General features: G+C 45.7%; 1 protein-coding gene across 5 annotated transcripts in view; it reads right to left on the bottom strand.

Annotated features, from left to right (window-relative positions):
• TCF20 (transcription factor 20) overlaps positions 1-23589 on the bottom strand; it is a 136424-nt gene extending 112835 nt beyond the window's left edge. For 4 of the 5 annotated variants that reach the window (XR_001876862.1, XM_017827637.1, XM_017827642.1 and 1 more), the window contains exons 1-2: positions 23518-23589; positions 11484-11594 (exon numbers count right to left, since the gene is read on the bottom strand). The gene's annotated coding sequence lies outside the window, so the exon portion shown is untranslated. The remainder of the gene's footprint in view (positions 1-11483; positions 11595-23517) is intronic. The other variant, XM_017827638.1, reaches the window with a different exon arrangement.
• Positions 23590-27558: the final 3969 nt, after the last annotated feature.

Here is a 27558-nt window from a genome sequence, read left to right as displayed (position 1 = left end):
GCCTCCCTGCTAGTAGTCTTAGTCCTTACACTAGCATGAGGCCAATATCTGCCTTTGATGCCTCTCACAGAAGAAGCTGTTCACTCAGCAACATGCTGCATCGTGTCTGAGGCTCGGTGAATGATTGGCCCATGCCCATCTCAGCAGATATTTTGGGGAAGAAAGAGATTTTGTCAAGGACACTGCAGCAACACCCTCCCTTATACTTAAGGAAACAGTCATGGGATTGCTAATGTCCAAAGAGGACTCCAGGTTTTAATAAGGTCACTCTGAAAGAGCCCCACCTAATAAGCTGCATGGAAGTCAATTTATCGACCTCAGCACATGAAGTTGTGGTTGCAGGGTGTGTAGGTAATTCATACCTAATGCTCAAGGCCATCCCCTCTGGCTACAAATGGGAGACCAATGCAATTTCTTAAATTTCATTTAGTTTAATAGTCCAGTGCATTATTCAGGAATGCAAGGAAGAGCCTTCTCAAAACAGGATTTTTATTTTGACAATGTCACTTTAACAACAAATCGCTGGCTGCTCAGTTCCCTTAGCAGGAGACAGCAGGTGCTCAGCTGGCTGATTTAGCAGCAGCCGCAACTGCCACCATGAGCTGCTGGGTGCAGTTCACAGGCTGCAATTCTCAACTCCCCCAACGGGACTGCAAATTCCCAAGGAGGGGGAAGGGCTAACAGGAGCGAAAGAAAAGGCAAGGGGGCAAGCTTGGGGTGAAGCATTATTAAATTAATGAACAAACCTCACTGCCACATCACTGGGACACCCTCACTGGAGTCCCATGGGCACCTGTGTCAGCTGCCTTCCCCCAGCCCTGCGTGCACACCTTCTCACATAAGGAATTAAACTCCTTTCCTCCCTTCTCCCCCACCAGGAAATAACATGCCCACTTTTTACCTGCAAGCAACATCAGCAAGATACTCCACAGTCTCCTGAGACCTTCCCCAATAGGTTCCTTTTATGAAAACAAACCAGTGTCCTCAGTAAACAACTAGAAAGCAAGAAGACCGTGTCATACAGCCTTGTGCCTACAGAAAATCAGGGCTACGGAAATACCTCTTACCAGAGGGTATGGTACAGCGAGAGGCTTGTGGCATGAGATTGTTAGAGATGACCTTAAAATAAACTTTAAAATTAAAAATAGACAGGTGCATGTGACTTTGTGATTTGGTTTTTGTTGTTGTGGGAGAATTTTATTTTTTAAAACATACCACATAAAAATGGCAAGACAAAAATTCTGGCCATTTCCTTTACCTCCCCCATCTTGCACATCTAGCAATGAAAGTTTTTTCTAGGCTGAAATACTATGACAATCAGTGGACCAAGAAAATTATATCTCCTAAGCAGTGAGAAACTGAAAGCTGTGATGTTAAAAGAGAATGGGATTTTACTCAGTCCACATTAAATGCTGTATGGTCTTCACTTGCTTTTGCTACTGTCTATACCAAGACTTGTATTTATTGAGTTATTTTAAGCTGCAGACAGCCAGAGGAATCAAAACTCTCTTATCTACAATTAAAGCACAGAAACATCCGTTACACCTCAGCAGCAGTTCTCTAACTAAGGCCTCCAAAAAATTAAAACACAGAGCACACATTACTCTTTATTGCAGCCTTAGACAGATCAGGCTTGATGACAGTACCGCTTTTTAAATCCATTATGGCAGGGTGAATGGGGGAGACAAACTGGTACAACCCCAGTGTAAAATAAACATTCCCTTTGGGTCATCTGTAAAATTAAACTAGACTCAACGCTAAAGAGCATGCTTAAGGAGAGAGACATGAACCTTCCAATTTTTTTACAAGCATACTATCAGTGGAAAAGGCTTGAGTAAAGATAACAATATATGAGTGTATTGGCTGACTGTTATTGTTGGCTACTCAAGCAAAGTAGGGCTTCAACAACCCAGAATTTACAGGACCAGGAGCCTAGTGGGTCCCTGGTTTTTATTTTGAGCCAATTCACATTCACTTATGCTGTTGGATAAGTCATGATGCCATCAGCAACATCGGCCCAGCTGGAAAACTGGGTTAAGAAAGCAGTGGACGCTCATCGAAAAGTAGGGCTTGCCTGCACAGGGACACACAGGAGAGACATGCAGAAGCACTTTAAGAAGACGGGTAAAATGACTTTAAATGCCTGTATAGACAGATTTATACAGAATGCAAATGTACCCCCGATTTGCCTGCTCCATTACTAAACCTATTTTTACTAAATCAGCTGAAAGTTAATTTAAGTCTAAATAAGGGTATGGTCAGATCAGCCAAGCAATCCAGTCAGTGCAGGCTAACAAGTTGCTGTCCTTTCAGACAGATATCAGTAACTCACCATATGTTCTTCCAGCCTTCTGCAACGCAAAGAACCTTACAGTATCCTAAGAGAAATCTCCCACAAACTGTTTTTATGTGACTTAAAAATCAGAGGGGACAGTTTGGCTGGGAGTCAGCAATCTGGTACGTTGGCAGGGGCGGGCTACAAAGGATATCCCAAGAGTTGCCAGTCTAGCACTGTTTCTTGGCTCCAAAATTAAATATACAGTCAAACTTTTAATTTTCCCCAAAAAATACAGAAATGGAGCTTTGACCCTGCTGGGATGCTGCCTCAGGAACACCCAGTGATGTTGCCACCAAGAAGGAGAATTCATCTGCAGCAGGATGTTTTCCAGCACTGCAGTCACTTCACAGAAACGAGAAGCCAGGCGAGGGCTGTTGCCAACTTTCACACACACTACTCCAGGACTGGGCAGTGACTCAAGAAAACAACTTCCCAGCCTCATCCCAGCAGTGACCCCAGCCATGCACCTGCCTCAAGAGATACTGGCATGCCTTTATGGCTTTGACGAGAGCACGCCTCTCATGCATTGGCTTCCTTACTGGGAGGAGGCCCCACAAGCCACATGGGCTCAACACTGGGTGGACAGATCTCCGCGAGTGGACATGGAGAGATAAGCTTGTCACTGAATACAGGGGAAATACAGAGCTGGCACAGTAGCTGTTTCCTGAGAAACAACAAGTTGCTGGCAGCAAGGAAAACCCTGGTTTGGTGTCTACCTGATTTTCAGTCCTTCCTGCCCCAGGGTTACATTGCCCTTGACTGGCATTTTCTAAGAATGAGAATACAAGGACAGAAGAGATGTCACTGCTCCCCCAACCCTCCTGCAATCAGGAGTCAGCTGGGGGTGGGCTCAATCCATTGTACCTGACCATAACCCTTCCAGCCAACCTGCCAATGTGTCATGAGGGCCATCCTCTCCTGGCTGTTCCATCTAATTGGCACACACCAAGTGCCAGGACTCCTCGGTGTTTGCTCTCCCCCCCTCTCTCCAGGGCTATGCAGCATTAATGTTTCACTAGCAGCTCCCGCTCTCCTCACAGCTCTATCAAGCACATCTCTGCTCTGACCTGCCGCCCCAGCCACTGGGCTCCTGACCCCCAGAACCTACACCTGCCCCAGCCTGGCTGCCCCTCAGTCCCAGAAGTGCTCTGCATGCCTTTGGAACAGGAAAGCAGCAAAACCCCTCACTGCCACGGGGAGCCAGCTCGGACCACCAGCCTCGTCCTGCCTGCAGCTTAACCAGCACATTAAGGCTGGAAGGGGAAAATGCCCAGCATCCCCCCTGCATTCCCCCCAGCTCCCTCCCTTCCCCAGCTTGCCACCATAGTGTAAACCCTTTTGTTTCTCACCAGAAATACAGCAATTATTTCAGAAAAATCTCTCCCCTCATCACTGGTAGAAAAACCACAGTCTGAGACAGTAGCTCTCTTGATGATAGCAGACAGTGGAATATTCCAGAAAAAGAGGAAGATTTGGGAAGGGGGAGGGGAGGAGGTATCTGGGATCCAATCTTCCTCTCCCTGCCAGCCCCCTCCATCTCTAGCAGATTTCATTTGTATCATGAGGATTTCTGTGAAATTTTCATCCAACCCTCCCTCTCTCCCATTTCAACTCCCAGCTAAGCTCAGTCAAAGGTGCACAAGAATAACATGCTGCTACCCTTTTCTCACAGGCTGGACAAGTAAGTCCTCAGTTAGCCACATGGAAGCCATTAAAAATATATTAACATACCCAGCAGGGTCTGTCACTTTTTCTTTTCTCCCCTCCCCCCCCTTTTCTTAAACATAGAGAAGGAAGAAATCTTGCCACAGTAACAAGAGGTTTTCATCAAGTCTCATTACCTCAAGCACAGCCGCGCACCACAGCCCCCACAGAGAACAGCCTTCGGTTCCCGCTGTCATTAAAGGAACGAAGATCTTAAACAAAAATTAAACCCAGGACAGCATGGAGTTGGGAGCACACGAATGGATCAGGTAGGGAAGGGTGCAAGAAAGCTGAGGGGAAGAGCAGGAGCAGAACCACCAGACAGGGCTCCACTCTTGAAGCTTGGGTGGGATGGGGCAGGTTAAATGTATCCCACAGAGCAGGGCAGAGGCAAGCATTTACAACATTTTGAGCCAGCATCCAAAGGTATGCTATATTTCACAGACTTAGCGACACAGCAATGTCCTGGAACATTAATAAAGGCTCAGGGTAAAACCAGACCAGCAATTACGATAAGCAAGCAGCTTTTTCTCAGTCTGCAGTACTGCACGACAAGGATGATTTTGCACACTCTGACACATGTCCATTTTACTCTAGGAGGTCCTCATCCCTTCCAAACAGCATGATGGCTCATGCCTCCCAGAGCAGCTGCACAGCACATCTTAACCTGCAGCAGCTGCTCTAAGCCTGAAGCAGGTGGCTGCTGGTGTTTAATAACTTGGGAGGAGGGTTTGAAGGGTGGGAGGCAGCAAGTCTACATTTAAACAAGGGATTTCTATACCACTGTTAGTCAAAGGGCTATCAAGTCAAAGCGCCCTTAAACTGTAGTTTCTCAAGTATTTCTTTGGGCAAATCACTGGGTTAAGCAGATTTCCTCTCCACCCTGGCTACTTTAATCCAGATCAATCCCCTGATCCAGTTCAATGTGCAGCAGCACGTTCAGCTGCACTGACACAGCTGAACAAGCAGCTCAGGAGCAGCAGCAGGAACTGCTGAAAACAACACTCGTAAAACTGCACCCTCGGATTCAACAGGCATGACGCTTAGTCCCAGGAGAGCAAGACCTGCATGCAAACCCTGTGAAAACAAAGGGAAGAGGGATACTTCATGCATGGCTAACAGGAAAGAGATGCGCTGAGCCAAAGAGGACACAAAAAATCCAAAAATTTGGTGACACTGTGGCCATGTTTTACGCACCTCTAGATTCCCATAAATGGGAATGGAGGAAAGCAAAAAGGTCTCCCTTGTGAGGCAGACAGTACAGTCAGGAAAGGCAGAGCTATGCAGAAGAGCCAACAATGGTAAAGCACCAATGAAGGGTGGACAAAGACCTCTGAGGAGAAAGGAAGATAAGAACCCACTGCTGGTGAGGAGCAGGAACTGCGTGGAGACACCACAGAAATAACTCCCTGGCAGAGCAGTGAGAAGAAGGGAACTGGGACATGAACTGGATGATACAGAGGCAGGATGAGAATGTAGAGGGTCCACCCTGGGCAGAGAGGAGGGGAACAGGAGAAATAGTAAGAAAGATACTTCAGGTCTCTGGTGTCACAATCATTCCAGTTGTGAACAGTTTAATGGGTCATTATCCAAACATTTCATACACCCTCTGGTTCTGGAGTAATTACATTCATTCTTTAAAAAGATGTCACATAACATGGTCTACTGATATTACAGAAGCAGATAGGAGAGTAAGCAAAACGTCTGACTGTACTAGAACCAGATTGGAAAATAGCACCAATTTCATAATGATATGATACAAGTCAGCGATATATTTGCCTCTGCAGCACTGAAACCTGCTCTACTCATCCCACCTTGGAAAGCAAATACAAGAAAGTGAGGAGGTTCAGAAACTGGCAACAAAGAGACCTGGAAAACAGCAAATGCTTACATGAAGTCCATATGTGCAAAACAACAGCTATGTGCTGGGTAGGGGGAAAAAAGTCTTCTAGTGCAACCATGCTATACTGCATGCCAGGGCTGTGACACAGCTGTTCTCCCCAGGAAACCTGTCCATCCGCTCACAGCCAGCAACCACAACCTGGCCATAACTGCCACCAGCCATGGAAGAGTCACTCCTTGAGGAGCTATAGCAAGGCAGACTCTTCACCCACACCTGCCAGATTGAATACACTGCACAGAGTCTTCACTGCTGAGCCCTATGGTTGGTATTTCTACAGTCTCGCAGATAAGCAGTTTGGCTGGGTTGCTCTTCCTTGCTTCTTCAACATAGAGAGCACAAACTTTGTCATATAAAAGAAATCAAGAGCCCTGCTTTAAACTGATTGCAGGAAGATACTGGAGTCTTATCCACAATCCTGGGTTTGACAGCCATGTAATTAGGTCAGGGGATAGCTGTGCTGTAACAGATTCCTTGGACTTGACTCTATCCAAGGTAGAGACACACACGAATGCTGCTTCAGCATGTATTTGCTCGCTTGCCAGCAGCCTGGATTCTTGAAAACATACTCTGTGTGACTAGCCCACCTCAGATCAAAACTCACGCCCTTGATGTGGGCTCCCAGATCTCAACTTCTGCAACAGCCTCCAACAGCAGCACTAAGGACAGCAGAGTTTGAGCCAAGGTACAGCTGCCTATAGCTGAAACAGGCCTACAATAAATGCCAGAGAAGGGGGAGCAGGCTCTAGGCAGCACATGCAAGGGAGGCACTTGTATTGATGCAGGCTCAGGTCATCCCAGGGACCAGGAGTCTGACACCCATGGTTAAAGCATAATCAAGAAATGTTTCCTGACAGTGAAGTCTATTAGGCTGTGGAACAGGCTCCCATGGGAAGTGGGGGAAGCCTCATCCCACTGTCTCTGTAAGGAGTGATGGGCCAGACAGTAGAGAATCGAGCCCCAAGACTTGATGAGATGGCCTGATGGGGTCAGTCCCATAAGATGCCTCAGGAGTAACACAGACTTAAGAAATTTCCTCTGCCCCTCCTGCAATATCTCCCCAGTTCTGCCGACGCTGCTGCTTGCAAGGCAGCACCACAAACTAGATCACTGTAGCCTGGGCCTTTTCACATATTTGGAGGGACAGGGCTTCTGATCCACAGCAGGTCACTGATGTAAGTTACAGCACAGTCCTACCAAGGCTTGCATCCACATAATCAATGGGATGATGGCAGTACAGGACAGGAATGGGAGGTGAGGAAATAGGAATTTCTTAGGCCATGCGACACGTATCTTTGTACTAACCCTGTGCACATGAAATCACACAAAGAAAGGCAGTGGAGGATGCAACTAGAGTGGAGGAAGGGCATTTACTATATTATGACTTAGTATGGTCAGACTTGTGTAATTGGACATGGCCTAACATATATGAAAATTATCTTAATTTACAGCAGAGAATGTCCCTGTGGATAATATATATGGTACCAAGTAAGTTTCTGACACACTGGATTGGCACTAACTTAAGTATTGGAGGTCTGAAAGACTATCTCGGTTTTTAATTTATGTAACATTTAATTGCATCCCTTACACATTTCCTTCTTATATTTTTTGAATGGGGAAAGATCAACTCGGTTTTGAACTGTGCAGATCGACAGAAAGGCTTATTTTACCCCATTTAAAGCTATCAGATGCCTATCTCCCTTTTGGCTTGGGTTTTGGTATGGGTTTTGGGTTGCTTTTTCTTTTTGTTTGGGGATGTGGGGAAAGGAGGTGTTAAGAATATAACAAAGTTCAAAATTAATGTCTCAACTTGTAACACACTTTCCCCTCCCACAACACTGGTTACAGAAGCTACCCACGGCTGACACTACTCGTGAAGCTCCATATGGTTCTGCTTCCCTTCACTTTTCCTCAGCCTGACAAACTTTGGCACTGCTCAGGTTTTCCTGGTCCTTGGGAAACAGGAAGGATTACAACAATTCCAGCTTCTCCTTCCTTTGCTTTTACAAAGCTCCCATGGTGCCATCTATGAAAAACCTACTGTAATGGCAAAGCATAAAGGCAAACTTGTCTGAATGTCACTGGTGCTGCAGGATTTTTCATACAGCATTCAATATTGGTACCAATTACTTAGATTGCATTAGTTGAAGGACTTCAGTAACATCAGGGTCCCTTGTCCTCAGCACAACTTACACATACAGCAACAAATGTCCGTGCCTAACAGGCTAGTAAAGTTATTTTATTTATGGTAGAAAGGCTTCAAAATGGAGCATCACTTTAAAGCACCCATGAGTTGACAACAGTTTGTACAATTATCACAAACCACTCAAAAAAAGCTTCCAGTACACCTGGGAAGTAACCATGTACACAGTAAGTACTCTGTATGCACCATAACTCAGCAAACGCTTTTTGCAGCTCCCTTCTACACTCAGTCATGAAGGATATAGATCATTACAGCCTCCAGCTATAGAGCTTCAGCTCACAGAGTAGCAGCTCACACTTTTAGCTCTGGAGATCCCCAGTTCAATCTGCTGCATGTCAGCCAAGAGGGCAGCTGTCATATAATTACAGCCACAACTTTGCATGTGAAAAAGTAGGGAGAGTGAACAGAGATCTTATTATAGACTTCTGGTTGCAACCTGCTGAACAGCTCCCTATTTAAAGTAACTTCTTGTAAAGAGGAGGGAGAGGGGGTAAAGAAAAAAAAAAGGAGAAAGAGGAAAGAGAATCTTCCAACTCATCTTCCCAATTCTCTCTGTTTTGCAGAAGAAACTAGTGCTCCTTTGCAGTCCTTTGATACAAATACATGTGTATACTAGATGAAGCACACAAGTGCAGAGCCAGGAGTAAGGCTCCTGGCTTATCAGTCCAAAAGAGAGAAAAAGGAAAAAAAAATTCTCATTGCTGCAACTGAGATGTCTGAAGTCCAACAAGGTATCTTAGTTTCTTTCTGAACTATAACCATTCATCAGCAGCCAAGCCATTTAGCTATGCAATTCAAGTATTAACATTTAAGTTCAAGAAATCTTAACTCAGTTACATCCTGTTTTCTTGAAACTGTGCATACAAGTTCTCAGGAAGACTTAACAAAACAGAGAATCTGGGAAGAGAGTATGTTTGAAATACAAAGGTACAAATCATGGCGAAAAATTCACCCTCAAATTAAAAGTTCTTTTAGTGAGTGAAACACAAAACAATTAGACCAAGTTTCTTCTTATCCGTTAATCTCTCTGCAGATCCTTCTGCACACACAGAGTCATTTTTGAGCCAAACTTTTTTCCAAGCCAAGATAGTCAAAAACTGAATTTGAAATAATATAATCCAGTTTTAAAGAAACAGTTTTCCCCCAACAACTATTCTAGAAATGTCTTTCCTCAGTAAAGCTATTTCAAGCTTAAGACACAGATTAAGTCCTTGTAGAATATTCTCTCCTCAACAGTCCCATCCATCCATCCATCCATGACCCAGCAGCACAGAACCTGAAGGTCTCCTACTCCCTGAGGTGAATCAACCACTTTGGACCATGAGCAGCAAATGGAAGCAAACTCTCCAACTTCCTGCAAACTACTTATCTGCTTGCTAAATACCATTTAAATAGACCAATCTGACTCGAACTGTTCAGTACCTGCCTGCAAGAACAAAGACTTGCTGAAACACATCAACTAGTTCAGGCACGCTACACCACTGCCCCTCCAAAACTCCCTGGAACACAGTGCCGTGCTTCCAACAGGATTTGAAGAAGTACCTAATCGACAGACAAGCTGGAAGGTGTTCACATAACTGCTAACACCAAGCGCAAACCTGCAACTCTAAATTCCAGAATTCACCAGCAGTTTGTATTTAAACCAGTTGAATTCTCTGGTGACACCCTCTCATCAGCCTTGTTTCTGAAGACTAGTTTTCATTTGGCTCAAAGAGTCTTCTGCTTCTCCCCTCAAGCGAGACCTAGTCAGGAAACACACAAACTAGCTGACCATCTCCCTCCATTTAGAAGAGGGTGAGGGAGAGAATCAAGGACAGGAAGCCCCATTTTGAGGAAAGTTATGCACAGCTGTGGCAGCACAGATACGTTTGGGGCTGATTATACACACGCAACAATGCCTTGGCTGGGTTCATCCCACAGGAGGGGCTGATAAAAAGTTCACCTCTCCCTCACCTACTGCAATCAGGCAAAGCTCACAAACATCTGAACCACACTTGTTACGGATGTCCAACAAAAGCAGTACAACCCTGTGCAGAGATGACTGAAATGAGACATTGGTGTGCTGTGTTCTGGTATTACTTCTGTAAATTTAGCACTGCTGAAAGGTTCCAGATAAACTTTCCCTGGAGACCCAAATCCTCTGCCTACCTTGAGAACATATGCAGAGAGGACAGCAGCAAAACTTATACTTGCTTTTCTCATCTCTTCCAGCCTGTTGAGGCTGAAATGACTGACAAAGGTCCAAAATAAGGGACACACACAAATTATTAATACTGCACTAGTAGTCTTGCTGTTGCTGCGACAGTCTAAAGACTTAACAGAGGCAGGCTCTGCAGGGAAATACTACTTTACTTCAAAATCATTCATTCAGGAAACTTACATACTAAGGAGAAAAGAATCATTCTGCAGCATGCTCTGTCAAACACTCAGCTTTAAAACCCTTCATTTCTAAAGCAAAAGCGATTTTAACAAGAACAGGAAATTTACGTGAAGCATAAGGAGCTTCAAATTTCAAGTGAGCAACGCTGGAAGGGCATTACATCCGGACACAAATCCTAACACGCATCTTCTCATGCCTGACCTGGAAAGTCCATCCCACTTCTGGGAGCCAGGTAAGTGCTCTGTCCTTGCAGCCTCTCTGCTGAGACAGCCAAGGGCCAATACTAGTGAGAGGATAAAGGGTAGCTGTGCTCTAGCAAGTGGAGGGGAGCCAAAAAGCCACTTCAGTTTGCTTCTCGGGCTTCAACCTGTGCTTTACACCCGTGCAAGGCTCCAGATTCACATTCTCACCAACCTTTCATTTCATTCCAGGTCTCATGCTATACCTGCTGCCAGAGTAGCCCCATGCCCATAAGCAATACACAAAGCGTTGCAGCTTCCTACTGATCTATTCACTTCCTCTCCCTTTTTGCAAAGGGAACAGTTTATGCAGGGGTATTAGTCTGTTTTACATTAATTTCAAGAACTGGGACAAACGACTTGAACTTTGACATTTCTGAAAAAAAATAAGTTATTATCATCTTTATTACTAATCAGAATAGATTTACTTTTCATTTAAAACAGAAAATTTCCCTCCAAAAATATCTGAAGTGGTTACTGAAATGTTTTCTTTACCAAAGCCCTGCAAAGCCTCAAGATTATTAACAACATTTTGAATATGAAGAGGTACAACCTTGCCCCATGTCCACAAAAGAAGAAAAGGCGGTCAATTTTTCACAGAATAAAGTAATTCATTTTGAAAACTAACACCTTCTATTAAAAGTTCTTGCATTTAAAAACAAAAAAAGGTTTCCAATAACTCTAAATACTGATGGGGGCAAAGAAAAAGCAAACCCTACCCCCAGCTGGATGGCATTCCTCTCTTTGGGTGCAATGTAGTAACATTTGATTGATGCATCTGATCCATTCCAAAACTCCAGGCGTTGTTTTAATCATCAATGGGTAGAATCCTATTAATTTTCAGGGAAAAAAAACAAAGAAAAAATAGAAAAACAGAGTAGAATATGGAGGCAGGACACGCGTTTGTCTAGCAGGTCTGGCTGATTTAGCCAGACCCACAATAATCAACATATTAAAGATTGAGTTCACAACATAAACTCACATCAGTATAAGCCCCTTCCTCCCCTCCACCCTCTTTCTGCCATCTCGGCTCAATCCAATCTCCCAACATAACCTGGAACATTAGTTCCATACCAGAGGAAATGAAATAGGAATAGGGAAAGGAGTGGGAAGATATAAACCAGGCTAAATAGGGGTGGCATGAAGAGCCCATTCGCATGCAACCAAGAGCCTGCACAGGCCCTTGCTATGGCAGAAAACAGGAGATCAAGCATGCACGAGGAGATGGCAGGAGAGCAGATGTGAGAAGGAGAAGGTTCAAGTGGTCCCTGAGCTAAGGGTGGTAAGAAATGGCAGCAGAGCACAGCAGCGAGCCCCAGCGTGCACAATGAGCTCAGCCTTCAGCAGCAGCACTGCACCAGGTGACCTGCTAGCTCCTGGTGTCTGCTGTGATAGGCATTTTCAGTATTGATGTGCATGGTACAAGAAATATAGTGTGAACCTTCCACATCAAATAAGGCTGCGCAGTCCATCCATCCATTTATTTGGCTATCAGCCAAACTCAGATCCACCAATACCAACCACTTTTGCTTTGAAATAAGCCTTCACTTACAGTTGCACTGAACAGTTGCTGCTCTGTCATTTCAGCACTGATGAGCACTGCAAGCCCTATGGACCCACCAACGCAAGAGGTGGCCCAATTTCAAGAGGAATTTACCCGTTCCAGAAGCAGCCAGAAGGTGAGCATCATCAGTGTGACCCTTCAGCTGGCCAGCTGACACATCAGCCCATATCCCATTCAGTAGGCCTAGAGCCAGGTATCTCCCCACTAGAAGTGGAAAGCTGGCTGAATGGTCAGCAGGATATCAGGCAGCTGACCAGCTGCCTGTTTGGGAACATGAGCTGCACAAAGGACACATCAGTGTTGTTCTTTGGTTGTTCCTTATATCTGTTCTGTGTTCCCAAGTCTCAGGATGATTAGCAGCCGAGAAGTGCTGGGTGAGAAAAAGTAGAAAAGGCAAGAACAAGCTGATGTACTGCAAAGGGAAGGTAGCAGCAGTCTGAAGATGGGATCTTACAGCAGGAAAACTGGTTGCTACAGTGTAGAACAGAATCTGGGGAAAACAGGAGGGGTCTGTTCACAGAAAGAAGGCAAGCAAAGGCATGCTACCACAGGGAATGGGAAAGGCCTGTAGCCCAGGGCTGATAAATCAGATATTGCTGCCAAAGTCTTACACCAGCCCCTGAAGCCTCTAGCACTGACCGGGGGTCTCAGCAGGATCTGCCACAAGTGTGCCCACCCCGGAGCCTCAGGTAGTCACTTAAAGTATCTCAGGTCCAGACCGTTAAGGGCCCTGAAGATAAGGGCACAGATCTTGAATTCAACATGACACAGTCACATGGAATTCACACAATGGGAAGGATACGCTCCCCGTGACAAGGACCACACAGCTGCAGCCCGTGCCTCCCTCAGGCTCCTCAGAGCAAGAGGCTGCACTCCCAGCCAGTCTGCCTTTGTAACCAACCCCCCTGTCCCGCCAGGAGGGCCTGAACCCTGGACCATCAGCAGTGAAAGCACAAACCTCCACCTCACGCTCTAAATAATTAAACACTGTGGGAGCAGCAACAGACTCATAAAACTCTTACACAGACCAAGCCAGTCATTAATGGGGGTCAAAGATGAGCGCTCTATTTTTTTTAAGTGTGCTTTGATGCGTGGGGAGAGTGGTGAGAGGAGATCTTCATTACCCTTCTCTGGTAGATGATGAATTTTTCCTTTCCTGGCTATCAACACCTCCTACTTCTACCCGAACCCCATACTGCTGACAAGCAGCCAGCCAGCCAGGGACAATTAGAAGGTGTGTTTGGATGACATCTGTGCTAGCCGGTCACCTGCAGGTAGGGAAGCAAGAGGCCTCACTGAGCAAAGCCAGGCTCTACCAGAGGCTCAGCCGGTGCTTATTACGAGGTTTGGGTTTCCCCAGGGCCAGTGTGATGCTTAAAGTCATGCAAACCACAGCCTCACACACCATCTCCCCTACAGCAAGGCATGGAGCAGAGCACAAGCCAGTAAAATCTGTCAGGATTATTAGCCTGGGCTCAGAGCCAGAGCTGGGAACTGCCACAAGGGTAGGGAGGCTGCCTGCAGCCCTGCAGGTCAGCGGGAAGGAAGTAGAAGTCCCCTGACAGGGCAAGGAGAAGGAGCAGTCAGGAAAGGCAAGACACAGTTGAGAAAAGGTCACAGAAACACTAGTCTGACCCACCCCTTCTAGCCTTAAAATACATATATACACACACACGTGAGCTGCTTGCTACTGTGCTTTGTTCAGACATTTTAAGGAGAGGTCTGCTCTTCCCATTATATTTGCATTCCCCCAATTCATAACAGCTTTGGAAATGTTTCTGTAGACTTTCCATCAATTAAATTCTTGGGTGGAGAGAAGAGAAGAGAAAGCAGGCTGTTTTGGGGAAGAGATCACCACATCAACACAGAAACCCCCCCCCAGCAGCAGGCAGGGATGTTGGATGCTCTATTGTCAGTTCCATTTGCAGCCTGCACCAGCCTAGCTTCTGCCAGCCTAGCTTCTGCTCTCTCTGCTGCATTTGCTTTGTGTGGAGGAGAGGCCACAGGCTGGAAGTGGCTCCAGGATCTCTGCTATTGTGCCAAAAAAGTGACTGGTGTAGCAAGGCCAGCTTTTATTTATTGTTTATAAGTAGTAGTGATAGATGCCCCTTTTTTCAGGTCACTAGAAACCTTCTTCCAACAAACCCCAATACTTGCACGTTCAGAGGGAAGTTAGGAACTTCACATGGAACACCAGCACTCACTCGTCTTTCTCAGCATGGCAAAAGCAGCAGTTGTTACTTCCCTTATTCTTGGAAATAAGGGGAAAAATAGCTAGGACTCTTGAGCCTTGGCACCTCTTCCCTCCCACCCTTTGGCTACCAGAGCTACAGTTACTATTCAGGGCAGAAGTGCTTGACGGAGCACACATTCCAGGGGGCTGAGCCATCCCACGTGGCCAGGCTCAAAATGGCAGACAGCGATGAATAGGATAATTAGAAAGTACAACAGAAACCACAACATAAAAACAAGCAGCTTCTATTACAAGAAACAGTTCTATGGCATGGTTAGATCCATCACCCCATATGCTGGGTCGTGGTGGTGCCTCAGGAGCCTGCTGCTATTATCTGTTTGCAATCACATTTCAGCCCATCTTTCTGCTTAATGCATGAAAAGCAAAGCTAATCAGATTCGCTCTCTCTTTCTGCTTAATGTCTCCAGTTCCCAAGCATGCTTTGTACTGCTTCAATTGATGTTCAGCTAACACTAGCCAGGAGCACGCAGTGGAAAAAAAAAAAAACAAACAAAAAACACCAACTTGGAATTACCTATTAATTTTTAGTCCTTCTTTCCACCTATTATGTCTAAAATTCCTTCTACACTTGAGCTTTGCAAACAAAAGTCAGGAAATTCCCATTTCCCTCTCTACGCCACACCCGGCTCACATATGAGTTCCCTTCTTCAAGCTGCTCCTCCAGTGGTATCTGGGCAATTAATTATAGGACAGACCTATCAGGCTTCCCTCTCACTCTCTGGGATAGCTTTTTAAAATATTTCCTGGCTAGGAACCTCCAGATTAGGATGTCTTCTGTTGGCACTGCAATAGCCTCTCTTTGTTAATCTATCTGAAATGACCATCACATGCTCTCCTACTCCCTCTCTCCCCAGTACTATTTAATTACTGCAGTCCTACATGGGAACTCTCATGCTCTCAGCATTTCCAGTCTAAGGACAAACAGGACCCTGAAATGGCTACTTTTTTCACTGCATTCCTTCGCGCTCCAAAGGGCAGCTGGAGCATTGCTGGAGTCCACTTCAATACCTGGATCTTCGCTTAGAGCAACCAACACAAAAGCAGAGAAGCTGCCCCCAGACTGGTCAGATTGCATGAAAATTCAGCAAAGAGATCCAGGAAAAGACTGGCTTACAGGAACAGCCCTCATCATGAGCCAGGTTATGCAGCAAAGGAGGAGAGTCACCCATTATAAGCACAGTTGAAGATTTGCCAGAAGAACAACACACACAAAAAAATCAGCAAGTATTTACAGGAGAAGAAAAAGAGATGTAGGTGGAAGACTGAAGTGCCAGGATACATATCTCTATCTAGGAGGACTGAAAAAAAGGGAGACTGCAGAGATGAAACCCCAGACAGCCCGTGCATCTGTACACATTCCCCAGCTAATACCCACTGCATCAATCAGAACAATGGCAGCTCCAGAGAAGACCCCGATTATCCAGCTCCTTCACTAACATCTTCCCCAGAGGCTGCACGCATGTGCAAGGGGATGGAAGAAAAACACACTTCTCAATGAGATTACTTACAGCATTTTCTATATTGCTCCATCTCTTATAAATGTATCTTAAAAAAAAATACTGCAGCTGGCTTATAAATGTGTCAGATTAAAAAAAATATATATCCTTGAAAACAAAGACACTTTGTGCTCAGCATATCCAGTGGCATCATTATTTAATATCAATGCACTGATTCTTTCCTTTATTCACTCCATCCTTGGAACACAAACCCCCTGTAACAGCCACCCAGCGTATAATCTTACCATGCAAAGCAACACAACCCTACAATAATCTTTCTCTTGCCATAATGTCTTTGAATACCAACAAGAAGAATTTAGGTTTAAATGCTTAAAAAACCCAACCCAACCAACTGCAGTACAGCATGAAACAAATCTCTAACACTCTCAAGTTGGAGCAAATTCCCTCGTCCCTCCCTGTGACTCTCCTTATTTGAAAATGGCTGCACAAACATTTCTAATTTGCGTACCATACCGATTGCAACCTGCCCCTCCTGACAGGTACAGCTGCTGGGTCAGTCCACACATGCACAGGCTCACTGCATCCTGCTGCCTCTGGCACTGCTCTTCACTGACATCATCTTCACCTTCATGCTGTATAAAATTCACCAGACAGGCATGATATCTGCCTCTTCAGCCATAAGGCAATTCCTGTAGGCCAACCGACACCTCTGTCTAGTCTCCCAAATGCACACTCTGATGTGCACTGTGCCCCTGCTAAGCAGACTCTTGGGCATGTGTCTCCCTGGACACACATCTTCCCCACAGGCAGCAAGGGCTAATGCAGATACACCGATCCATCAACGGCAAGGCTGAGGCAGAAACGCTATCCATGCCAGTCAGCAGAAGCGAAGTTTGCCTTGGCCAATTCCCCTGGCGTCTGAGCTTCATCACATCCCTGGCTTCGCTGCACCCCTGGAGCGAGATAGTGCCATTCTACAGTACCACAGCAGTGTCTCACAGGGCTTTCCCAATTTCTGCTAGTGCCTGAAAATTAGTTAGGCCATAGCACCTGGAGCAAATGCAAGTCACGGTTTGGAGATAAAGAGACTTCCTCCTGGTGCTGTGGTACCCAACTCCAGGCCTGGCTCAACACGGCATGCAGAAAATTCTCCAGACATTTCCCTACCCTTGTCATTTATCCCAGACCACCTGATCCCATCAGCTCCAGGGCCTCAGTCTAAACAGCCGCCATCACCGGGTTTGGGGAAGAACTTTCACAAACTCAGCAGGCCGTTTCCTTTTGCCCCCTCGTAAGGAAGGATTATGGCTATTATTTTTTGAGCCCTTTAATAATAATATATGAGCCTAATAATAATAATAATTCTTAGGCTCATAGCAACGGGCTCTCAGGAACTACAGTCTGTCTTTTATTGTAGAGGCAGTGAAACTCAACCTTTTCCCTTTTTTTCCCCTTTTGAAAATACTGCTTGGGAATGAAGTCAGCATCTGGAGGCACATGAGTATATCCTAGGGGAAAAGAGGAGGCGTGGAGGGAAAGGGAGGGATTTGAAAACGAAGGCTGAGGGCAAGGCTTCACATTACAACTGAACCAGGCTAATAGGTCACTGCTGCCAAAAAAGGGGGAGGGGGCATTTTCACCTTTCTTTCATTCCTTACCTTTCACTGCTGGCAAAACAAATATCGCCCCTCCTGCGTGGCAGCTCTGATACGAGCCTAAACCTGGTGAGCAGGTTCAACTCTCTGTCCCAGGAGCGAATAATTCACTTTTTTTATGGTTTTGGGCAAGTCAGCTTTCTGAAAGCTGAGCAAGCTGGATCCATTTAGCACCAGAATAGGCACAAGGCAAGGAATATAGCCAGAGCCAGGAGTAAGGCTGCTCACCCCTCTTAGGATGAGCAAGTGGTTACATTGGTTCAGCCACAGCAAGAAAATCCCTCTTTACCCATGTGAAACTGCAGTTTCATCCAACAAAAATATTGGTCAGCACAAAACAAGAGGCCTAGCTGAAAAAACTGCAATAGAGGTGTTTGCTAAAAACCTTAAACCAGGTAGTTTTAACTATTATTAAGCTCTCCTTACCAAGGCATTTATGAACTGGATGATGAAGGTAGCCATGTAGATAAAGAACAATACTAAAACTGAGCAGACCCAAACCAGACAGAAATATGAGAGGTACTGCAGGATTTCCAATAATAATTCTCCCTATTTCTAAACTGGACTCTGTTACTATCAAACAAGATGGCTGCCTTCATCACTATGCTAAAAAATTGTCTGTTTTCATTACAAACTTAACAATTAGTTTCAGGGTGCATTTTTCTTTCCCCATTAGCTTCTACATCATCAGATGAACAAAAATAATGCAGTTTTTTTGATTAAAAAAAACAAGCCCATATTACTCCACTGTCTTTATTTCTCTCCACCTCCTCTGCTCAATTACTAGAAGCAATTTACAGACAATAAATGTAACTTCACAGCTGCCTGTATGAAGTATTCCCTCCATTTTATAGATGAGGTTACAGGCTATACAGAAATTAATATCAGCGAGGTCTACTTCAAAGCTGGATAAGCAAGAGGAACAGATGCACTCTTAAAGAATACAGATCATGCCTGTACCCTAGTAAAACCAGTAATAAAGAATTAAGAATGTTGCCAGTTGGCTATAAATTCTTTGAATGTATCTGCTTAAATACAGTAACAAACAAAAGCTTGCTTTGAGGTTTTGCTTGGTTTTATTCTGTTTTTATTAGGAACAACATTATGAGATTTCAGATGTACCGCTCGCAGACCAAACATGCTCAGCTTTACTAGTAAACACATGCTTAACTGCTAACTTCATGGACTCGGAGAAGGTCTTCCCCGTTGGTGCACGATCACCTGGAATCTTCAGCCAGAAACTCTGTACATAATTTCAATCGATGAAGATAAGCAAGCCAGGAGAGAATCTAATATTTTCTGACGTAGCCTCACGGGCTTTGGCAGGGCTAGGAGGAGCAAGAACCTACGTCTGTTGTTAGAATTGCCAGCTGTGACTATGAAAAAGCACTAGGAGTAGCAACACTAAGGGGAAAAAAAAAATCCAAAGGTGCAGTTTTGTGCAGGCACTCTTCTGATGATAACTGCTCCTTGAGGCTTAATAAAAATGCACAGCCAACTTGTCTTCTTCCACACATTAGCAGAGCCCAGAAATAGCACTTGAGTCTAGTTATACAACTTCTCCTAGGAAGCAACCACCACCGGCACGCAGGTACTCCAAAGGCTGAGTCATCTGAACAGTCCCTTCAAGGGAAAGTAATCCTATTAAGAATTGGGGTGTTGGTACTGAAGGCAAAAAGGAGTGTTAATTTTGGCACTCCTTAATTACACAGGTTCCACTCCGTCCATTTACTACCAAACCTAACACCTGCAGGTTAGTAAATTCAGGACGCTCCTCCATCCACCCCCAAGGTCCTCTCCTGACCCTATCCCTCTCTTTAGCCAGCAACTGCCTGTCATTGCTCATATGCTTCCTTATCCCTGACTAACACAAACTAGTATTTGTACAACCACAGAGCTTGGAAAACTGGCCTTCATTTCTAGCCTGCATACAAATGCCAGGCATGCTTAAACCAACAGGGTGTTGTGGGTTCTGTGCTGTGACCAGCTTAAAACCAAAAGCCGTATCATGCACGCATCAAAAAATAGGTAGGCTTCAAGATGGACCAAAAACACAACACCAAAGGATTTGGACTTGTAAAATCTCACATGGGGAGAGCTGATAAAACATAATCACTTTTCTAGCAGAACTGCCATTCTCTGCATTTTCACTGCAGCAAGTGCCAATGTTTGTGCCCACTGTGCCCTTTACTCAAGCCTGAAATGGTGTCACACTCAGCAGATGTAGCTGCTGCAGAAAGTGCCTGCCCAGCAGAGTCCATGCACAGAGCACACAACCCATGCTCCCCTTTCCAGTCAAGGTCTGGGGTGTTCATGCCGACCATCAAGCCTCAAAATCTCCCAACAGCTGCACGACACCAGCAGGAGGAGAGGAGACATAATGGGCTGAGGTTTTAACTGGCTCCTCAATGTAATCGCCAATGCTACAGGAGTCCAGAACTCGACTCTTACCAGGATCCCAGTCCAGCAGCCCCCATCCGCTCCACCTGAGGACAGGCCACAGCACTCCTCCTCTCCTAAACTCTTCCAAAGGGAATGGACTGGGAAAGAAACCAGTGGCTGGGAATTTTATTTTTGAGGTTGGTAGATCTGTTGTGGAGACTGATCCACTGATATTTTTCTAATATAAGGAACATATAAGATGCCTGGAATTTGATATCTGCTCTTTAATTAAATTGAAATAAGTAAATCACAGCCTGTTGCCATGGAGAATGAACAGACACAGCCTCTTGACTCCAGGGCAGGATCAAGCAGGAGAGGCAGACAAGGCTGTGAAATTAAAAACACCTATTTTAAAGCAAATGGTCTTGATAATTAGCAAAAAATGTGGCATAGGGAAATAATATAACCATATGGCAGGAAGTGGTTTTCAAGGTGAACTACAAAGCTGTTTTAAATAAATGAATAAACTGCTGGAGCTGCTGGGTCACCCACAGAACCATATAGCAGGATTAAATGTGATTTGAAAAATACACCAAAAAATAGCAATTAGCTCTTCTTTAACTTTCCTGCCTATAGCCTGTACCTGTGTCTGTTCCTATTTTTTAAGGACTTATTTCAAGTGATTAATGTTTGCACCTATTTGCAGTTACCAGAAAGGCATCAAACTCACACGTTTTCAAAAGCCTTGAGGTTCACCCTGAAGCGAGAACTAAGTTTATGGGATATAAAACCTTTTATCTTTTACTCAGTGTCATTACACAATCCTGGTTAGGTCATCAGACACTAATAATCTTTCCTGAATCTGGGCATCCTTATTATGGACTTCCATGACAAAGTGACTTTGGAGGGAATTTGCCCTCCAAACACCATGTGCCCCATCCTGTGCTACACCTCTGAAAAAGCACAGCTCAGAGAGCCAAAAGGTAACACTAGTCTGTCAGTGGGAGGCAGCGCATCTGAGCCTGGCTGGTGGACAAGAGCCCTGCACACTCCCTTCCCAGTTTACTCAGAGCACAGGGCATCAAAATATTCCACTCCTTATAAGATACTTCTGTGCTCTGCTCAGATCGGAAAGGGCCACAGCAAGGAGATTCCCTCATTACCTCTTTGAGCCCAGCCAGGACAAATCTGAGCAAGACTGTCTAACAATTTCCATTGAGCATGTGGCCAAAGTGCATCAAATTCAAATAGCTTAAAATACTTGAAATGAATTGTACCTGATGATTCAGTTTCAAAAATGCACTGCACATTTTTTTGAAGGGAAGGGACAAATGAACTTTTGCTTTAAGCCTCCCATCCACTCTACAGAAAAAGCCAACCTTTTTTTCATATTTCATGAAGACACAAGTTGTCAGTCACAATTATTACAGTTCTACAGATGCTAATGACCAAAATGAAACAAACCATCAGCGTCCCAGTCCAGATCCTGGTAACACAGCTGGTTACATTAAAAACCAGTCATATTCACAGCCCTCAGCAGCAGAACTTGATCTGGCTATTGACAAGTTGCCCTCTGTTTTCCACCATGACCAAGAAACATCCGCAAAGGGAGGGGAGTTGGGACAGGAATCTTGGGAAAAGAAGGAGTTGTGGAAAAATGCACAATAAAAATCAGAATTCTCTACTTTCGCAGTTTTGCCCAGTTTTGGAACATTTGCTGCTTTAACTGAAGTCACACTACGTAAGATTTTTCGCCTTCATTAAAAATAAACTCCAGGTCCAAGTCTACATGAAGACAGGTATAAACTTGCAGATCTGGTTCACCCTGAAGGACACCAACAAGGACCACAACGCCACTCCTTAAAAATGCTCGGGTGGGGGCAGCATGCATGAGCTAACTCATAGTGTTTGAACAGTCAAGGCTCATAGCAGTATCTGCTCAACCTCTTCGCTCATGTACTCCCTCTCTTTCCAAACCCTGCAGTGAGAGGAGCTGTGAAACACCTCGGGACATATTAGCTGCACTGGAAGGTGCTACACACTCTTGGCTTCCACGCTCCCCACCACCTTCCCTGGCATGCCATCAGTTCCCTACTGCTTGAACCACAGTCCTGCACCACCACCTGAACATAAATGGCTTTGCCAGAAACTGTTTCTGCCCTCACAGGCACCTGGCAACAGGTGGCTTGTTCCTCCTGACCTCCTAGCTCTACTTATGTTTAATTCTGACTTAAAGAAAAGATATTTAACACAATTATTAAGGCTGGCCAAGCATCTCCCTCTGAAAGGGAACTGCAGTTTCTTCTCTGTCCTCACAAGCCAAGATAACCGCGCAGAGGGAGGCTCCTTCCCCAAGAATACTCCCAGTTGGACAGAACAAGGGTTAAGGGGCACCTCCAGAGTCAAGGGCTACCTCATTAAAACTCAAGCCCAGTGGCCACTTGGCATACGAAGGAAGATGCTGACCATGCCCAGGAGCAGACTATTTTCATATCACAGCATAAAGAGTCACAAGCCAAAAATAAAATAAAAATAAAAAATAAAAAAACACCATCCCTCACACATAACACTGTTCCCTTCAGCAGCACTGAACCATACACACCCAGAAGGGGAGCACTTGCTGTGCCAAGCACCCTGCCTAGGCTGTCCACAGGCCCCATTCCCATCACTGTTGGCGCCCCAGCTCCCTGCAAGCTCCTCCTGCACCCCCAGCCCACCTCCCCGTGACCCCCTTCTCCCACCCACAAACTTCTCCTGACCTACATGCCCCCAGCACTCTTTCAGGCGTCACACTCTCCACATCCACAGGCAGTAAAACCCGGGGAGAGGGCTTCCCAAACAAGCAGCCTTGCTGGGGTATTTCTCAGCCGTCGGTGTGGCTGCCGGGCCTCCCAGCGGGAGTTTCCAGCCGTAAACCTCGGCGGCTGGAGGAGCGTGTGGCACACGTGCGCACCCCCGCCACTGTCAACAACTTCCAGCCACGGTCCCAGTGGGCAAGTCCCGGTGGGCGACGGGCTGCCTACCACCGCCAGCAGTAATCAGGGAAAGGCAACTCGTAAGCAGGACGGCGCTTTAACAAAAATAAAGATCGCCTTAATATTATCCTTAACAGCCAGAAAGGTCACTACGTGGGGGTCCATAAGGGGGGGAGGGAACGGGGATGGGTGAGGGGAGAGAAAGGAGAGGGGTGGCAATGCACCCCCCCCCGGCTTTAACTGTTTGATCGCCGTAAAATATGAAGTAACATGAAGGAACTGGAGATTAACGAGCAGGACAGGAACCCACGCGCGGGGACTACCCAAAGCCCCCGCCCGCCCTTCACACGCGGGAAGGCGGTGGAGGGACGCGATGGGGGGCGGGTTCCCCTCCCCGGGGGGGTGGAAAAGAAATAACAGCAAAGGCCGCACAGGCCGGGGTCACACACACCCCACCGCCGCTTACCTGTGCGGGCCGGCGGCCCTCAGGGTCCCATGGCAGCCCCGCCCCGCCCCGCCCCGTCCCGCCCCGTCCCGCGGCGGGCACAGGAGCTCCGGAGTCTTTGTTGCGTGGAGGGGACCGGGAACGGGAGCGAGTCCTGTCAGCTCATGTGACACGGCGGGCTCGGTCTCCGCTGCTCCTCCTCGCTGCTCTCCCCTGCCCTGTACCCTGCCCGCCCTCCGCCGGCGCTCGGCGCAGGCCCCGCAGCCGGGCGCGGGTCTCAGGCCCGACTGGCTGCTGGCGGAGCGGCGGCGGCGGCGGGGGAGGAGGAGCCGGCGGCGGGGCGGGCTCCGCGGCGGGGCCGGGCGCGGAGGAGGGCGAGGAGCGCTCGGGCAGCTCCCAGCGCTGCCTGCCTTGAGCGGGGGGTGGCGGGGTAGGGCGGGCGGTGCCCGGGCCCTGCGCCCCGTCCTGTGCTAGTCTTCCCCCCCCCCGCCAGACTCCCGCTCCGGGGGAGATAACGCGGACCCCTGAGCACGGGATTTATTTCCTCCTGAGGCTGCTGGTGGTGCACTTGGGGCCCTGATGCACAGGCCTGGGCCTGCCGCAGCAGTCAGGAAAGTAAATAAAAACGTAATTATATGCTATCTAGTTGGAGCTCGCAATGAAAGAGAGGAAAACCCCTCGTTTTCTCTAGAAGAGATCTGAGAAATAGCAGTACGGAGTCAGATCAGCATCCTGCCTCCCAGAGTGCTGAACAGACAAACCCTAGTAGTCGGCTGCCCAAGATGACTCCCCCCATGACCTGGTGATCTTGTGGTCAGGCACTTCCCTGCTGGGGAAACAGCTAGGGTCTCCGTATTTAACAGCTCCCAAAGGATTTTGCTTAATAATACATTCAATATATTTGTTTTTGAACCGTGTGAAGTTTTTGTGTCTGCTACATCATGCAGCATCCAGCTTTCTTCTTCAGACAGCATTTAGTCATCTCCTTTTATTTGCCAAACTCTAAGCAAGGGGCAGAGAGGTCACCTTCCTGTAGCTTTTTTATACCCCAATATGCTATTTTTCTTCACAATCCAAGTCTGAAAAATGTACCACCACCAAGCCAGGCCTTGTATAGGACACAGGCGACATTCTATCAGAAATGCAGACGGCTCAGAAAACCTCAGACTCCTTCATGAAATAGAACCACAAATTCAATGAGCAGCTTCCCTGCTGCTCTACTCAGTCCCAAGATTGCTCCTACACTGGCATCAGCTTCCTACACACCATAACTGACATTAAAAAACGGCACCCTGCAAGCCAGCACACACACAAGAACCTACAGAGCACCCAACTTCCTCTATAAAGCAGATGCAATAAGACCAGCAGCCATCCACAACACACCAAGAAGCTGTGAGATTCAGCCAGCCCTGCAGATATTGTTGTACCTGCTCTGAGCGGAACATTGGTGATTTGCTTTATCCACCAAGGGTCACTCTTCCATAAAATAGATATGAATTTACTGCAATAAAGATATGACAGCAACAACGGCAATTTTGGAAAATCACTTTTCAAGGAATCAAGGTTTGTTTGGTATTTGTCTAGTGCTACCAAAATTAACAGGGACTGGCACATTAGCTTTCTGACCACATTAGCTTTCTGCCAGTCTGTTTTTCTGCTTATTATTTTATTTTTATCTCTACTGTAGCATTCCCTCCTTCAGCCACGTGCTCCTGATAGTGTAATATTCCACGCTAAAATCCACACATAAAAAAATCTCTTAAACTACTGTCCCTGAAAGGTTGGTTTTTTTCCTGTCTCTCTCCTCCTAACCTTCAGGCTCTCCCTTTCACAACTCATTACAGGAAGCAAATCCACAGATGAAAACTTAAGAAATAGAATCAGATACCACCAGAGCATCAAACATGAAATATGCCAGCACTGCTTCACAGACAGCATCAATGCCCTTCCTCCCATAGCAAAATGCTGCAATTCTTTGTTCCTGCATGTACTCTTCCTGAATCTCTACAGTTCATCACTTCATCCAGCACATGAGATACCCTTACAGAAACCATGTGAATGAAACTAAATAATTGCTGCCTTAGAACGAGCGCATACAGTCAGACAGTAAAGGACATTAGGGGGGTATTTGTCAGACAGCAACAACTTGAATCCATCAATCCTTTACCCCAAAGGAGACCTACAAAACCTTCCCAAAAGCTAAAGCTCAGCATTAAAACTTATAATCCCTCGATACTAAAGCTCATGGATTTAACAGAGTTGTTGCCTTCCTAGCTGGTTACAGCCTCCCTGCTGACTTCTCCCTTTGTCACCAACACAAACAACTCTTTTTCACTTGTGCTCCATCAGAGAGACAGCAGCCTGTCAGTCACTGCTCACACCCCTTTCCGCTTCATAGGTGCTCCTTTTTTTTCTCAAGTGGTCCAGTTGATTAATATAATTAGATTAAACTAAGAGCAATTGTATCTAACCTGTAGTTAGCTTGAATATTGCTGCTTTCTGTCAGATCTGATAAAGAGACTCTGAGCCCAAAAGCTTGTTTGCTTTTTCTAGCTCTATCAGTTGATCTAATACAAGATATTACCTTTCACCACAAACCTTGCTTCCCTAGGATCTTTAGACCACCACGGCTACCATACCACTTCTAATGTCTTGCCTGCCTTAACCGATTCTTCCATATTCCCTTATCTATGAAGTAGAATATGGTAAAATGTATTCCCTTCTGTATCAGTTCTTATATTATTTTCCTAAACGTAATATCCAAGTACTTTCTAGGACTGCATTAGCTGATCTGACTACCATCTGTCACATGAACACTTTGTTTTTCTTTTTCTTTTTCTTGTTCTCTCCCCAGGAAGAAAATTATGTATGGAGCAAAGTGTTTTGGCTTCATGAGGGTTTTCTTCCCTTTTCCTCTATTCATGTTGCTCTGCATTTACACCAGAGAAAATGAGGACAATGGCAGTTACTGTGATAGACCTTATTTCCCAGGGAAGCTAATTTCAGTGTTGAGCCACCCATAGAAATAGTCTCCAGCACAAAGCAACATTTTACTATGTCATTCCCCAGCAAAGAAAAGCTAATCCATATTCTTGACATTTAGGACAGAAATTTCCTAAGGAAAGAACAGCGTTTTCCTTTCTCCAGAAAAAAAAGAGTTTCAACATGTGATCCTCAGTATGCGACGTTCAAACAGATTGTTGCAGATTATTAACATACAGGCCAGCGCTCTATACGGTTATAAATAGGAAAATCTGGAAACCAAAAAGAGTAACACGCCTTTTAATTGCACTGAGGCAGATTATCATGGGACAGCTTGGAAGGGAAATGGAGACAGACTATTTCATGTTAAAAAAAAATAGAGAGAATTTACTTATGTGTAAGGAATCACACTGCTGTTCCTCAAAGAGGAACCCTGAATGATCCCACGTGTCTACAAAGGCAGTAGGTACAACATACGAGCTACTGAAAGACAGAAACTGAGGTGAAGAGAGGAATCATCTGTGCTCAAGCACTGAAAGCAGAAATACCAGAAGACCTTGGGGAGACAGTAGACAGCAGATTTAATATGTTTTTGCAATGTGATATGGCAGCAAAAATCATGCAGTTAATTTAATTTGGGGTTGTAAAGGCAGAGACCTCTTCTCAGAGATATAGGCAATAGTCCCATTTTTTAATATAGTGGTGAGACCGCAGTTCGAAGACATGTTCAGTTCTGGACAACATGGTGCTAGGTACATGTCAACAACTTGGAGGGAAATAAAAAAAAGAGGAACATAAAATGATAAAAAAGCTGGAAGGGATTACAGCATGTGTAGGTTGGCCAAATAACAACTGTGAAGAGCATCATGGGAATTGCATATGAGAACTTCAGGGGTGCAGAAGCACCAGGGAGCCAGAAAGACTGTTTAGGGTTGTCTGAGTGAGTAGAAATGATATAAATGTAAATTAAATTAAGCAAAGAAAACATTAATCTACAAGACTGCAAGACAGCATCCCAGAGGAGCTCTCATCACCTGATTCACACAGGACTATGGAGCAAAGCACACAAGAAACCACTAA

This window comes from Lepidothrix coronata, unplaced genomic scaffold (assembly GCF_001604755.1).
Source record: "Lepidothrix coronata isolate B3197 unplaced genomic scaffold, Lepidothrix_coronata-1.0 Scaffold141, whole genome shotgun sequence".
Taxonomy (NCBI): Eukaryota; Metazoa; Chordata; class Aves; order Passeriformes; family Pipridae; genus Lepidothrix; species Lepidothrix coronata.
This window is presented reverse-complemented; position numbering and strand designations above follow the sequence as displayed.